A 17,030-nucleotide genomic window follows, 5' to 3' on the forward strand; every position below is an offset into this window, starting at 1 on the left:
AAAGAAAAAGACAAATCTGTAGGGAGGCCAAGAGAGAGTCACTGACCTTAAAATTTTTTTTTCCTAAATTATTTTTCAGGTAGAGAGATTAGGCTTTGCAGAGAACAGGAAAACAGTTTGGCCTCCCTGATCCTAGGGCAACAATACACTCAAACATAATGAATGCCATTTATTCTGTGGGGCTGAGACAGTGCTGCTGTGGATTTATGGTATCTGGTTAGGTTACAATCAATACTTGGTCTTTCCTTTTATTTTTTTATTTTTTTTAATTTTTAAAAATTTTAAAAAAATTTTATTTTATATTGGAGTATAGTTGATTAACAATGATGTGTTAGTTACAGGTGATTTTACAGTTACAGTTACAGCAAAGTGATTCAGTTATACCCATAGAGGTATCCATTCTTTTCGATTTTTCCTTTTAGATTTAGTACCATAACATAGAATTTTTCCCTTCACTTAAATACTCTAATAGCCTCTGACATTGCTTTTTTCATACAAAATCCAGGACTTCCCTGGCGGTCCAGTGGTTAAGACTCCGCGATTCCACTGCAGGGGCCACGGGTTCTTTCCCTGGTTGGGGAACTAAAGATCCCGCATGCCGTGTGACACGGCCAAAAAAGTCCATCACAGCTTCTGTCTGTTTACTGATTTGGGGAATATGTTTTCTCTCCACTATATACACAGCTTTCATTAACACTAACAAGAAGTACTCCTTGTACACCTGAGACATTAACATCCATCCTATTTAGTTGGCTGGTAAGTTCAAAGCAAATAGTACGTCTCTTAAGATTTACTCTCTTACCCTCAAAGTTAATGTCTCTGACATTAAGGGAATTCCAAAGGCTGGGGAGAGAAGGACATAATAAGAAACAGCACAGAAGTCCTGGGGCAAAATCTGGTACAATATTTCATGTTCTACTTTTAGACACAAAAGCATGGCCACTTTTAACACCGTCAATTATAAGCACAGTGTTAGTGTTTTTGAGTCTTTAAATACCAAGGGAAGAATATAAATTTGTGAATTTAGGATTTAAAAAGACAGAAATGCACTGAGCATCAAGACAATTAGTTTTTGGTGTATCAAAATCATCCGTTTTTCAAGACAGAAGCCTTATTTTTTTCAAAACAGCCTTTTCTCAAGGGTTTAGTAATAGGAAGGAAAGAAATTCTGGTATCTAGAGATAAATTAGACCTGTTGCATATCCTGCAGGGGAGAAAAGGAATGGTCTAAAGCTATCATTTTAATAAAAATAGAAGATGGTTGTTTATTTAGCAACCTCTTGAGAACATGTTCCCTGATGGTATTCCTAACTTCCTGGCAATGCTGGGCTCCCTTAAAGAGGGTATACTTTGAATGATTAGTAATTCTAATCATATATTAAATATCCTGGGTCTAAGGGAACTCATTATTGAAAGGAATCCTTTGATAATCTTACATAGGATTCTTTAAATCCTTATTAGCATATGCTTTTGAAATCAGTTTCCCAAGACATTTCCCAACAGGAAGGTATCTAATTAGCTGTTAAGTCCTTCATTGGATGATAAAGTGTTTACTTTACTTACATTTCAGAGTACAAAATACCCTGGCTTACATCCAATCAAACACCCAGGTTTATTTCAGCAGGGCAGCAAAGACGGAAATGTTTAAAGGCACCTGACCCTAAATTTTAACACTGCTTTTGAACAGCAACACAGCTCCACTCCTAGTTAAGTACTGAAAGTGTGAGGTTCTTTGATTCTTCCTTCAAGTTTTTATTTTTCTGGTTTTTGTTTTTGGAATTTTTTTTTGCGGGGGTGGGGGGCGTCTCACTTTTTTCCATATTGTATTAAAACCCAACAGGTGCCAGGGGATTTTGCCATCATTCATTACTGGCTTTGCAGCTCTTTACTCAGTTTTTGAATAGCAAATGGAGGAAAACAAAGGCTTCAGTGAGCAAACCGTTCATTAAGTATCACATAACCTAGGGTAATACATTCTGGAGATTAAGGAAATTATAAACCATTAAATCAGCATCCGTTCTTAAAGCACCTATAAAGCACCTGGACTTCGGTTCTTCCTCTCATGGTAACTTCTTCTGCTATTAACTTTTATCTTGATTTTTAAAGAGAGACAGCTAGCCCAGGGCTATACTGCTAATTTTAGCTTTAATTTGTTCCCTCTTAGCATCAAGAGGCATACAGAGCTACAACGTAAACCAATCAGTTTCTCTGAAGCCCCAGTGCCAACTTCCCTATCATTATTTCTATTTGAAAGCAAAGCAGCAGATGGCTGTATAGGTGCAGTCAGGCAGTCAATGATTTGATTTATACGATAAGCCCACTGCCAGGTCTCTCTGCACATGTTCAGAATGCTGATGACTAACGCTGCTGGGCAGTCCCCTTTTGGTTCCAAGCTCTCCTATATAGTAGGCAAGGCTTCAGTTCTGGCTGAGTCAAGAAGCGTATCTGGAGCTGTCAGAGAAACTATTTCTAGGGACCCAAAGACAAGTTGCCACAAGGGTCTGAGTTACTTGAAGCCCAGGCCACCTGCATCAGAATCTGGGGTGCCTGTTACACGTGCATCTTCCCAGACCTGATGAATCAGGACCTAAGGAATGAGGGTGGGCATCTTTGAATTTTAATAGCGTTTCCAGATGATTCTTATACATGGTAAATTGGAAACAGATTGGTCTAAGGAAGCCTACTGGAAGACAGATTGGCAGATAGCTAACTAGAAGATCAACTGAATAACCTGCCCAAGATCACTTAAAGTCTATTTTAACTACCTCGATAGGTAGATTTTATTATCCTCACTATGATGGCGAACTGTGGGCCAGAGATTAAGTAAATCCTAAGTAGGAGCAGAGTTACCTCAAACCAAGTTATACAAATTTTAGGTCTAATGAAAGGGTTAGCAAACTTTCCATAAAGGGATACTAAATAAATACATTAGATGTTGTGGGCCATATGGTCTCTGTGACAGTTACTCAACTCTGCCAGTATAGTGTGAAAGCAACCATAGGAGGTATGTAAATCAATGAGTATGGCTGTGTTCTAACAAAACTTTACAAAACAGGCAGTGGGCTAGACTTGGCCCATGGCTATAACTTGCTGACCTTTGGTCTAGTGCATCTTTAATTCCAACATGGGCACCATAAAATGTAACTTTAAAAGAAAAAAATTAGGACTTAAAAGATGGTAAATATTCATTATTGGGACCTCTTCCTTAGGTAGAACAGCCCAGTCTCAACTAGTAATGGGTAAATGAAACACTACTACAGGCTGACCTTGAAGACATTGTGGATCTGGTTCCAGACCACTGCAATAAAGTGAATACTGCAATAAAGCAAGTCACACTAGTGTCTTGGTTTCCCAGTGCATATAAAAGTCATATTTACACTACACTGTAGTCTATTTAGTGTGTAATAGCATTATGTCTTAAAAATGTACATACCTTAATTTTAAAATATTTTATTGCCAAAATATGCTTACCATTGAGTCTTCAGTGACATAATCTTTTTGCAATAGTAACATCAAAGATCACTGAACACAGATCATCATAACAAATATACTAATAATGAAAAGGGTTGAAATATTGCAAGAATTACCAAAACGTGACACAGAGACACAAAGTGAGCAAATGCCATTGGAAAAATGGTGCCGATGGACTTGCTCAATACTGGGTGGCCACAAACCTTCAATTTGTAAAAAACACAGTATCTGTGAAGCACAATAAAGCAAAGCACAGTAAAGCAAAGAGCAATAAAACAAGATATGCCTGTATAGTGAGTGTAACTACTAAAGTTGTGGACCACTTTCTCCATGACTCCAGCTAAGTACTGGGATCTTTCACACTCGATAGTCTCCATTTCTAGCTGTCGGATGCTGAATATAGCCAAATGGTGCCCTCCTAGGCACAAAATGGCTTCAAGCAAATAAGATAAACAGATCCAAATCTTACAACATTAATTTCCCTTAAGGGCAAATAAGTAGGGCTTCCGTGGTGGTGCCATGGTTAAGAATCCGCCTGCCAGTGCAGGGGACACGGGTTCGAGCCCTGGTCCGGGAGGATCCCACATGCCATGGAGCAACTAAGCCCGTGCACCACAACTACTGAGCCTGTGCCCTAGAGCCCGCGAGCCACAGCTACTGAGCCCGCGCACCTAGAGCCTGTGCTCCGCAACAAGAGAGGCCACCACAACGAGAAGCCGGCACCACGATGAAGAGTAGCCCCCGCTCGCCACAACTAGAGAAAGCCCGCGCACAGCAACGAAGACCCAACGCAGCCAAAAATAAATAAATTTTTTTAAAAATTAAGATCTTTAAAGAGCAAATAAAAGTGACACATACATTTATGACTTTGTAATACATCCCATGGTGAAGACTGCTTTTGTTTTTTTTTTGAAGAAGAAAGTTTTCATACTTGCCTATTGCCAGCAGCTGGAAGTAGTTTTAAATTACTATGAGAACATTCATGAACTCAATAAGACATGCATATTGTTGTTCTTTGCTAATCTTCCTCTTTGCTAATGTTCCATCTTTCTCAAATGTACAATTTTCTAGGGGGTTGAGTGACTCTGAATAAATAAAATATACTTCATTCCCTAATAAATGTACAAAACTAGATGGCTTAATCCCATTTTTATTTGCTCAACAATTATGACAAAATTGTTTCCCGTATGAAGGTCTCATCCACACTTTACACTACAAAGACATAACACTCGCTGTTTGGAAAGTGAGAAATAAATAATATGAAGGCAGTTACACTGAACTGACCGGTTAAAAGACTAGCATATGAATATAAAAGATGGCTACTTATCCACCAAAGAGTTCTGTTCCCCTTCTAAAGTAAATGATTATTGGGATTCCCTGGTGGTCCAGTGACTAGGACTCAGTGGCCCTGGGTTCAATCCCTGATCGAGGAACTAAGATCCCGGAATCTGCATGTGCAGCCAAAAAATAAAAAATTAAATAAATAAATAAAGTAAATGATTATTGCTCAGAAGCAGCTGTCTGGCCAGGCGCTATATCTCCCAGCCTCCATAAATTGAGGTGGGGCTCTGAGCTGCTTCTGGCCAATGGAATGTGAGCAGAAGTGATGTCTTCACTTGCTGGTGAGGATAGTTAATCTGGATGCGTTTTTCATACTCTCTTCCCCCTTGTAGCGACACGAGAAACCACATGTTGAAAATGATGGTATAACAGGATGGAAGGAGCCTTTATCTCAGAGTCACTTGCAGAAGAGCTAACCAGGAGAGCTGCTCAACCAGGAATAACCTATTTGGACTTTAGGTGAGCTGGAAATAAACTTTTACTGGATTAAGCTACTGAGATTTGGAGATGTTTGTTACAGCAGCAGTTAGCCTACCCTAACAGAATATATTTTGAGTTGGATAAATGAGTCAAGTCGTAATTTATTGAAGGGTTTCTAAGATGAATGCAAATATTGAAGAATCACATGTATAAGAAAAACTTGAAAGTTACAGTTTTTCCCATTTATGCAATCCATTCATATGAGTTAAAAACCAGTCTGAATGACTAGAGAGTTCTATTTATAAATAAATTCTGATACTAACATCTTTTATAACAACACATCATTGCAACAGCTCACCTAAATCACTGGATACTCCACAAGGTAGAATGTATTGTATGATATATTTATAATACATTTAAAACATAAAGTGTAAACCAGAAGACAATCTGAAAATTAAATTTGTATTCCCCAAGGCAGAATCTACTGAACTTCAGTCATTCAGGACCACTTCATGAGTTTTCCAGAGCTGTACCTCAAGTATTATTTTCCTCCTATTTTTCTGGAGCCTAAAGAGGGCAGGGACAGAAGTGGCAGTTGTGAGGCTAAGTCCTGCACACACTCTAGTTCCACATCTGCCCACTAGGGACTCCAAGACAGTTTGCTATGGGGCTCCTCTGGCCCTTGAGGAATGGATCCTGGAGTTGGTAGGATATAGGAGAGAATGGCGGGAGGCTCTGAGGGAAAAGAATTGTTCACGCTTCTCCCAGGTTTAAACAGAAAGAAAGCCTCTGGAGGTTGGTAAGGGGAAAGATATACCAGAAAACTGAAAGGGGCTAAGACACCCAAGTGAAAGAGCCTGTTATGCGGTGGGTAGAGCTCTGTAAACAACATTTTCTTGCATTGCTTACTAACCATTTTTGGGTTAGGGAACCATGTGAGACTATATAACAAAAGCTATGGAATGTCTTCCCTCTCATATATACAAATGAGCATTCACTTAAATACTTACACCTAAATTCTGGGAGCTCTTAGAGCATCTGTAGCCCATCAATGAACCTCAGGTTAAGAATCCCTATTTCAAAGTAAGTCAGACAGAGAAAGACAAATATCATATTTACATGATTATATGTAGAATCTAAAAAAGGAGTACAAATGAACTTACCTACAAAACAGAAATAGAGTTACAGATGTAGAAAGCAAACTTATGGGGACTTCCCTGGTGGTCCAGTGGCTAAGACTCCATGCTCCCAGTGCAGGGGGGCCTGGGTTCGATCCCTGGTCAGGGAACTAGATACCACATGCCACAACTAAGAGTTTGTGTGCTGCAACTAAGACCCAGCGCAGTCAAATAAATAAATAAATATTAAATAAATAAATAATATAATGCCTTTTTAAAAAAAAAAAGAAAACAAACTTATGTTACCAGGGGGTAAGGGGGGGAGGGATAAATGGGGAAATTGGGATTGACATATACACACTACTATATATAAAATAGGTAACTAATAAGGACCTACTATATAGCACAGGGAACTCTACTCAGTACTCTGTAATGGCCTATATGGGAAAAGAATCTAAAAAAGAGTGGATATGTGTATATGTATAACTGATTCACCTTGCTGTACACCTGAAACTAACACAACATTGTAAATCAACTATACTCCAATAAAAAATTTTTTAAAAAATCAAGCATGTTTTCAGAAACATCAAAACAACAACAACAACAAAAAGAATCCCTATTTTAGTAGGAGATTTAATAGCTGCTCCTCAGGTTGATATAGGAACCTACTAATAAATAATGCAGGCTCTTCCCTATACAAGAGAGAACACAGCTACTTCTTGCATCTCTTCTCCTATGACTGGGGATAAGGAGAAGGAGGAAAGAGAGGTAATGTCACTCCTTGGCCTTTCTAGCCATCCTGCACTGTTCTTAACCTCTATGCCTTGGTACAGTCCAGCAGTGGGGCCCCATCAATGGGATTTTTTTTTTTTACTTTTTTAAACTTTATTTTGAAGCAACATTAGTCTCACATAGAAGCTGCAAAAATAGTCCATGAACCTCAAAGGTATTAAGAGTAAGTAAAATAAGCCAGTCACAAAATAACAAATATTGTATGATTCCACTTATAGGAGGCATCTAGAATCAAACTGACAGAGAAAGAAAGTAGAGTAGTGGTTACCAGGGGCCTGGGGGAGATGGGATTGGGGAGTTATCATTTAACGGGTACAGAGTTTCAGTTTAGGATGATGAAAAAACTCTTGAGACTGACAGTGGTGATGGTGACACGACAATGTGAATGTGATTAATGCCACTGAACTGCATACTTAAAAACTTATTGAAATGGTAAATTTTATGTCGTGTATATTTTATCACAGTAAAAAAATAATACAGAGAGTTCCTGTGTACCCTATCTCCCAATGGTAATATCTTACATAACCACAGTACAATTATCAAAACAAGGAAACTGGCACTGGTATAATACTATTAAGTAAACTTACAGAACTTATTTGGATTTCACTTTTTCCATGGGCTCACAGTGTTTGTGTGTGTGTGTGTGTGTGTGTGTGTGTGTGTAGTTCTATGAATTTTATCACATTCATAGATTCATGTAACTACCACCATAGTCAGAGTACAAAACTGTTTCAAATCCCCATTTTACAGACTAGGAAACTGAGGCATAATGAGGTTAAGTAAACCATCAAAAATGTTACAACCAATAGGTGCCAGAGCCAGGCATCTAACCCAGTAAGATGCCTGGGGCATAGCTAGGATACTCAAATGCATCCATATATACCTACTCAAGAAGTCTGTTCTTTGGTACTTGAATATTTTATACTACATATGGCATAATATAAAACAGTATATAATACATCTCAACATTCTACCATTGGGTCAAATTCAGAATTTCAGCTGGGACTTACAGTTCACTTGGTATTTTCTAGCTAGAAAGTAAGTTTAAAAACTGGCACAAGGGACTTCCCTGGTGGTGCAGTGGTAAAGAATCCGCCTGCCAATGCAGGGGACATGGGTTCGAGCCCTGGTCTGGGAAGATCCCACATTCTGCGAAGCAACTAAGCCCGTGCACCACAACTACTGAGCCTGCGCTCTAGAGCCTGCAAGCCACAACTACTGAGTCCGTGTGCCACAACTACTGAAGCTCACGCGCCTAGAGCCCGTGCTCCGCCACAAGAGAAGCCACTGCAATGAGAAGCCCGCATGCCACAATGAAGACCCAACGCAGCCAAAAATAAGTTAATTAATTAATTAATTTTTAAAAACTGGCATGAGACATGTTATCCCTGCCAAAGAAAGAGAAATAACTTTTAGTTTTGTGAAAAATCTGAATTGAAAATTTCCAAGTTAAATTGTTCATGATTTATTTTTCATCCTCAATAATAAATTCAAATCACTACTATCTAACCATGATAAAATAGGTCCATCTCGGGCTTCCCTGGCGGCGCAGTGGTTAAGAATCTGCCTGCCAGTGCAGGGGACACAGGTTCGAGCCCTGGTCCGGGAAGATCCCACATTCTGCGGAGCAACTAAGCCCATGCGCCACAACTACTGAGCCTGCGCTCTAGAGCCTGCGAGCCACAACTACTGAGCCCACGTGCTACAACTACTGAAGCCCGCGTGCTACAACTACTGAAACCCGCGTGCCTAGAGCCCATGCTCCGCAACAAGAGAAGCCACCGCAATGAGAAGCTCACACACCGCAACGAAGAGTAGTCCCCGCTCGCTGCAACTAGAGAAAGCCCACGCACAGCAACAAAGACCCAACGCAGCCAAAAATAAATAAATAAAAAATAAATAAAATTAAAAAAAAAAAATAGGTCCATCTCATGTCATTACATTTCCACCTCTCATTAAGCAAATATTTTAGTTACTAGAACATCTAAATAGTTCCATTACGGGAACAAAGTATTTTTTTAGTACATTTGATTAACAATGAATTTTCTTGTGTAATTTTTAAAACTTTTTAACTAATTTATTTTTCTGATTATAAACTAAATATATGTTCATTGTAAGAAGCCTTAAAATTTCCGTAAAGATGCAGAGGGGGGGAAAACACCCACTACTCCTAAAACTCACCACCTAGAGGCAATTTCCTTGTATATCAGATTCCCCTGGGACTTTCCTAGAGTTAGCATAAAATGCTGACATTTTTAAAAACTGAAAACTCTAATTTACTGAAAAATGAATATAAATTTTCTGACCTTGGAATCAGGTTTTAGAATAAGATGGTACTTTGGGTTTATATTCTAAAATGTGAATACACGCATACATAGTCTGAAAGGACTCTACACAGTAAGCTATTGATGTTCATAATAAAAGGAAGTCATCAGGTTACATCAGGTTAACAATCTCATTAGCTCTCTTTGGCTCACAGACCATCAGGTTGATTCAAGGGCACCGATCTCTAGAAGTGAGGAAAAAAAAGAGTGTTGCTTTTACACTGTGAATATGAATGATTTCACAAAACGATACCTTTAAAAAATAATATTTTGGTCTAGTCCTCTTAGTTAGTGAAGAGAAAACTGAGACTCTGAGATATTTTCTGGAGCTCCACAGCAAGTTGGTGGCCAGGACTACACTACGTTTCCTGATGTCCATCCAATGTCCTTCCATCCTCCTCAAGGACCCCGGACGTGCCCCTCGATCCAACCCGACAAGATGATGGAGAACAGGGTTCCTAGAGCTAAGGTGGAAAAGGTCACAACCTTGAAAGAACTAAGTTCTGTTTTCACCTCTTACCTACTTAATATCTGTAAGGAAAATTGACCTTATTCTTTTGTATTTATTCCTTTTACAAACATTTCTCAAAGCATATGTCCTTTACAAAAACAAAAATAAACCAAAAAAAAAAAAAAAAGCCTTGCTGATTCCTGTTTAGCTATTAATATTAGTTTACTTCAAACTACTTCTCCATTCTTGTTACCATCTGCTGATATCTATCTCCATTAAATTCACCTTTATTTTTTATTTTTTTATAAATTTATTTATTAATTTATTTATTTAATTTTTGGCTACGTTGGGTCTTTGTTGCTGCACGCGGGCTTTCTCTAGTTGCGGCGAGCGGGGGCTAGTCTTCGTTGCGGTGCGTGTGCTTCTCATTGCGGTGGCTTCTCTTGTTGCGGAGCACGGGCTCTAGGCGCGTGGGATTCAGTAGTTGTGGCGCATGAGCTTAGTTGCTCTGCGGCATGTGGAATCTTCCCAGCCCAGGGCTCGAACCCATGTCTCCTGCATTGCCAGGCGGATTCTTAACCGCTGCGCCACCAGGGAAGTCCCAAATTCACCTTTTTTTAAAGAACGCTTTTTACTATCATGGACAGAAATATTTCCCATAATCTCCATTCTGGAACTGAAGACAAATCAGTGATGTAGAAATTAAGTCCATTCAGCTACCAATAAACTCCCAAATTTAAATTAAATCTTTTCCTCCTTACATACCCTTTCTTAGTTTTACATGAAGATATTAAGAGTCAAGCACTTCCCAGATGGTCAACAGACACATGAAAAGATGCTCAATATTGCTAATCATCAGGGAAATGCAAATCAAAACCACAATGAGCTATCACCTCACACCTGTCAGCATGACTATCATCAAAAAGAACACAAATAACAAATTCTGGAGAGAGTGTGGAGAAAACGGAACCCTCTTGCACTGTTGGTGGTAATGAAAACTGGTGCAGCCACTATGGAAAACAGTATGGAGGTTCCTCAAAAAGCTAAAAATAGAACTACCACATGACCCAGCAATTCCACTCCTGGGTAAATATCTGAAAAAAACAAAAACACTAATTCGAAAAGATACATGCACCCCCATGTTCATAGCAGCATTATTTACAATTGCCAAGATATGGAAGCAACCTAAGTGTCCATCAACAGATGAATGGATAGTATTTCCCTGGTGGCGCAGTGGTTGAGAACCCACCTGCCAATGCAGGGGACATGGGTTCGAGCCCTGGTCCAGGAAGATCCCACATGCCACGGAGCAACTAAGCCCGTGCGCCACAACTACTGAGCCTGTGCTCTAGAGCCCGCATGTCACAACTACCAAAGCCTGCGTGCCACAAGTACTGAAGCCGGCATGCCTAGAGCCCATGCTCCGCAATAAGAGAAGCCACCCACAATGAGAAGCCTGCGCACCGCAATGAAGACTAGCCCCCGCTCACCACAACTAGAGAAAGCCTGTGTGCAGCAACAAAGACCCAACGCAGTCCAAAATAAATAAATAAATTTATTAATAAAAACAGATGAATGGATAAAGAAGATGTGGTATATATATACATATACATAAACACATGGGAATATTATTCAGACATAAAAAAGAATGAAATTTTGCCATTTACAGCAACACGGATGGACTTGGAGGGCATTATGCTAAGTGAAATAAGTCAGACAGAGAAAGATAAATACTGTATGGTATCACTTATATGTGGAATCTAAAAAATACAACAAACTAGTGAATACAACAAAAAAAAGGAGACTCACAGATACAGAGAACAAACTAATGGTTACCAGTGGGAAGAGGGAGGGAGGAGGGGCAGTATAGCGGTAGGGGACTAAGAGATACAAACTATTAGGTATAAAATAAGCTACAAGAATATATTGTACAACATAGGGAATATAGCCAATATTTTATAATAACTGTAAATGGATTATAGCCTTTAAGAAAAAGAGTCAAGCATTTTGCAAAGCACTTTGTGCCTAATATCAGATTCTAATAGCTAAACAGATGTTCAAACTTTCTGAATCTCAATTTTCTTTTAATTACGAGTTGCAGACAAAAAGAATAAAGCAATTCATTCTAACCCACATTTTATTATCTACAATGCAGTTTTCTACTTTATACCCTAAAACCATAAGGCGTTGAGTATCATCTATAAAAATATTGAATTACCATGTTGTATACCTGAAACTAATATAATATTGTTAAGTCAGCTATACTTTTTTTAAAAAAGATGTTATTAAATATAATCAGCTTAACCCAAGGCAAGATATGAAATTCTTATTTTTTAAGAAAGGAGCAATATGTTAAGTAAAAATAATGCTGATAATTTATAGATGGGCATGAAATGGAAAAAATGGAATTATCAGTTCAGAAGAATCAAATACTTTCTCACACACAAACATATATCCAAATTTTATAGAGGGAGAAAAAAACCCTCAACATTATAAACCAAAACAAACAGAAAAAAAATTTTATGTCAATTTGGAAGCATCACCTATGGTTCTGTACAGGCTTCCCAATGATAAATGACTGAAGAAAGCAACAATAAGAATCCACAACTATGCTAGGGAAACATCACTATTGAGAGTATTCTCACAAATTGTTAAAATATCACCAGGTCCTAGCTTACACTTGGGATCTGGGCAAGGAATAGGACAAGGGAGGAAAGGTCTATGTTACCTAAAAGGCACCGTGACAGCCATCTGTGACATCGTTATTCAAGTCAGCCTTTCCTTGGAGGATTAACAAGTACCACTTATTGATAGGAATTATCATGGGATGCTCTACAATTTAATAAAAACTGTTTCATCTGAAAAGATTATCTGTTCTCTGTGCCAAAAGTATATGCGGAAATTAAATCCTACTTGAAACATTTCTCGGCCTGTAACCTACGTCCAAACTTCCCAAGACATAAGACAAAGTCCGGGCTCAATCCAATCAGTTATGACCTCCTCCCCAAACCAGGGCACATGGTGGCTAATGAAAATGAGTATTCCAAGGATGGTCTAAAAAATCAAAAAGTGTCACAATGGTACACCAGAGTTTTCTGTTTGAAAATGATAAATCATCCTATAATGTGAACTAATTACCTCATAGTTTATTTGCTAAGGTTGAGATTTCAAGTACTGGCTATTCTTAAATAGGGGCAATGACATACACCTATTACTGGACATTCATTTAGTACTATTTAACAATCATTAAAACAGCTACCATTTCTTGAGACTCCATTATATTCCAGGGCTTTAACAGATGGTTTTACATACGTTATCTAGTTTAATCCTCTGAATGACCCTTATTAGGAAGGCTCTAGCCACTCCATTTTACACAGAGGAGAAAACCAAGATGTAGCCCACTGCACCCAGAAGCTTAACCTGGGGCTACTTCAAGCAGACACCTTCCTTAGTAACTGATCTCTCTTGCGAAGGGGGTTTTACCTTAGACCAACAACTCCCCAACTGTGCACCAAGGCACTCGGGAGCTGTAGAAAATGCACAGGGGAAACGTAGGATTTTTGAAAATTTCAAGGGAAACACAGTGTACTCAATGCACTCGACACTGAACCTACAGACCGGAGGAGTCCACAGCTTCAACATCAGATCCCATTACATTCCTGTCAATGACATCATATCTCTGCAAAGCTTGGGTTTTCAGTGGTTGCTGTGATAAAAAGCAAGTGCTGCAGAAAAATTAATGTGGGACAGGAAATGAGATTGGGATCCAATCTGATCCCAAAGTTTGTGCGTGCAGCACACACACACACACACACACACACATCCTCTTTGTAGCTGTGGTTATTTAAGAATGATATATTTTTCTCTCAGTTTATGTGCATTCTTTTTTTTTCAAACAGCTTGTATGTTGTTAGGATATAAATACTTATTACGGTATTTCAACCTAACTACTACTAACTACCTAAATCTAGGGACACTGAAAAAATTACTTAGATACTAAGGGGGCCATGAACCAAGTTTAGGAATCTTTGCCTTAACCAAGAAATGTCAGAATGTGTAAGATTCACGGAGGAGACCTGTGATTCAGCCCAAAGAAATAACTTAAGGTCCCTAACACAAATATCATAACCAGACAAAGAAGAATTTAGGTTAAAACAGTTTTTAAAGGTCACTCTCAGCTGGCTTAATCCTTCAAATCCCATACAATGTCCCCTGGAAAACTGGTATTTTTTTTAAACACTTCTAAAACACATGCACACAAATGACTGTTTTTCCAATTCTTAGGGACTCAAGCAAAGCTTTCAAAATTACAGCCTCCAAGCTATGTTAGAAGAGACTGGCCCTCCCCGACACAGACAGAACACACCCGCAGAACCTGTGCCAAAGGAAACTGGGGGCAGACCCTGACTGCCAGCCTGCCCATCCCAGCACTTTTGATACTTTCAGCTTTCTGTGCTTTGCATCTTACTCTCAGTATCCTGCTTTTACGTTCTACAGGAATGCTCCAGGTTATTGTGGAAAGGCTTGTTTGGAAACTTCCCTTCCACAGAGTTTTTCATGTAAGATATTAAGTGTGAAAAGCAAGGGGGAAATAAACACAAAATCCAGACTATCAGTTCCTTGGGGAGAGAGAGGTAAGTGGAATGCCACAGGGAGGAGGGCTCGGGCCTGCAAGGTTCTGAGGATGCTCTGGTTCTTCAGCTGGGTGATGGGTACTTGGGTGTGCCTTGTGTTCTTATTCTTTTATTTGTACCTCTCCGTTTGATACTTTCTGAATGTATGATATAGTCCACAGTGGCAGCACCTGAATTTCAATATGCGAGGGCCTTGGGAGTTAAAAGAGTACTTCGTCTCTAAGCAGAGTTGGATCACAAGCCGTCTGCTTTTACTTGGATTATATGCTTATCTGGAGGGGCTCAGGAGAGGCTGATGAGTTTGAGTGGAAAGCTAAGGTTAATTTTTGGTGCCACCACGGAACAAGGAGTTAACAAATTAGCATTTTGTTATCACCCTTGGTTTATACCTCCCAACAACATGCAACCAGTTGTTTTCTGGGCTCTTACTCCTTTTCACCCTTCTTCCACTCTCCCCTCCTCATTTAGAACCTAGAGGGCAGAAAACTCTTCCAATTTTAATTTATATCCCTAATCAAAAAAAAAAAAATTCATTTACCAGATACTAAGCACCTGCTAGGGATGATGAAAGATAAATATGTATAATCCAGCACCTACTACAGCAGGAGAACAACAGGTTGCTACTGCTACTTTAAGGATGGGAAACTCCGTCAGAGACCATCAGTACACTGTGGGACCACCGTGGACCCAGGGGTGTTTGTGTTCACTGCCCAAGTGCTTCCCACTTCCACTGGCCTAACAGACATTAGCTCAAGGTGAATGAGTATCACCATCCAACAGACTCACAAAAAGGATGCCCAACCTTCAAGAGCGCTATGCCAAACTTTTCACTTGCATCATTTCATTTAATTTCTACAACCACACCACCAGGTTATGTATCATACACCCAGTTTACAATTCTAAAAACTGAGGTTTAAAGAAGTGGGTTTTCCAATGTCACACACCTAACAAGTGGCATCAAGACTCAATCTCATGACCCCAAAGGGGATCTCTTAACCACCACTTAAACCATCCCAACATGCTTTAGGGAAAACATTCTTTTTTTTCTTTTTGGTCTGCGTTGTGTCTTCGTTGCTGCGCGCGGGCTTTCTCTAGTTGTAGCGAGCAGGGGCTGCTCTTCTTTCCAGTGTGCAGACTTCACACCGCGGTGGCTTCTCTTGTTGCGGAGCACGCGGGTTTCGGTAGTTGTGGCTCGCGGGCTCTAGAGCGCAGGCTCAGTAGTTGTGGCGCACGGGCTTAGTTGCTCCGCGACATGTGGTATCTTCCTGGAGCAGGGCTTGAACCCGTGTCCCCTGCATTGGCAGGCGGATTCTTAACCACTGCGCCACCAGGGAAGCCCCGGGAAAACATTCTTGACCTACTCTAGGAAACCGACGCTCCTCTCGGGTCGACTTCCCCTCCCGCCCCTCAAATCTACCGGAAGCACCACACTGAAATTTCCAAGACAAGTGTCCGTGAGCTGATGTCTAAACTCAAACCAAACAACGTGCTCGCTCCCTTGAGCCCGGGGAGATGCCACTTGCTAACTCTTTACGGAGCTTAAGTCCAGCCAGAGCGGACCTCCCCGGGGTAGGGCAGCCCCACGGTCCGGCGCTTGCAGCCCTTTGTGGTCCTCGAAGGGGTGAGGGAAGGGGTCAGGCTGCTGTCGCGTCCGAGCCGAGCCCGGTCACTCGGAGGCCTGCCCGCAGGCCCAGGGACGGCGGGGGGCGCTGGCGACCAGAGGGGACCCTCCCTTACGCCCGAAGACGGCCGGCCTCCGCGTCCGGTCTGGGACCCCCGCCCCACCCCACCCCCCGTTTCTACAAACTCTTTGAGCTCACTGGAGAAAGAGGAGGGGGACGTGCAAAGACGAGAAAGTTCTCTGCCTCCTCCCACCAAAGTTCTATATTCTAGGGAAGCAACTGAAGGAAAGAGACAAGGGAGGTGCCCCAGAAAGGACCCCCCTCCCGCGCCGGCTTCCCCAGAGGCTGCAGGAAAGGGGGCAACGCGCTCCGTCTGGGACTCCTCCCCAGACAGCGATCTGGGGGCGCTCCCACCCGCGACACGGTCCTCCCGGAGGCCCCCCGAGAGTAGAGGACGCCGGTCCTGGGATGAAGAGGGGTCTCGAAGGGACCCGGCGAGGTCACACGGTACCTTTCTCTCCGTGCCGCTAGGACCGATGCGGGCGACAGGGTGGGGGCGAGGTGAGACGATGGGCACGGGCTCCCGCTGGCTCCGGCGGCCCCTGGGCCTCGGCGCCGCCCAGCGCCGCCGCCTCCTGCCGCCGCTCGCCGGTCTGAGCTCCCGGGTCTGCGCTCCCCGCTCCCGCAGGTTACCTGTGGCCGAGCCGACGCGCCCGCCGTCCGCTCGGCGCCCCGCCCCTCCCCGCCCCGCCCGCGCTCCTAGGCTGGGGCCGCAGCGCCCCGCAGCGGCCGGTCAGGGCACGGCGGCGGCCCGAGGGGAGGCGGGGCCCCCAGGGCCCTCGGGCTGGCCTTGGCCT

The 17,030-nt window shown here is 41.6% G+C and overlaps 1 protein-coding gene across 3 annotated transcripts in view; it reads right to left on the minus strand.

Moving 5' to 3' along the window:
- Positions 1 to 16,814, minus strand: part of ANKRD6 (ankyrin repeat domain 6) — a gene marked incomplete at its 3' end in the record, with an annotated part of 202,261 nt that extends 185,447 nt beyond the window's left edge. For all 3 annotated transcript variants that reach the window (XM_082475783.1, XM_082475787.1, XM_082475785.1), the window contains exon 1: positions 16,685 to 16,814. The remainder of the gene's footprint in view (positions 1 to 16,684) is intronic.
- Between the last annotated feature and the right edge of the window lie 216 nt (positions 16,815 to 17,030).

This window comes from Balaenoptera physalus, assembly GCF_965194825.1.
Source record: "Balaenoptera physalus genome assembly, chromosome: 9".
Taxonomy (NCBI): domain Eukaryota; kingdom Metazoa; phylum Chordata; class Mammalia; order Artiodactyla; family Balaenopteridae; genus Balaenoptera; species Balaenoptera physalus.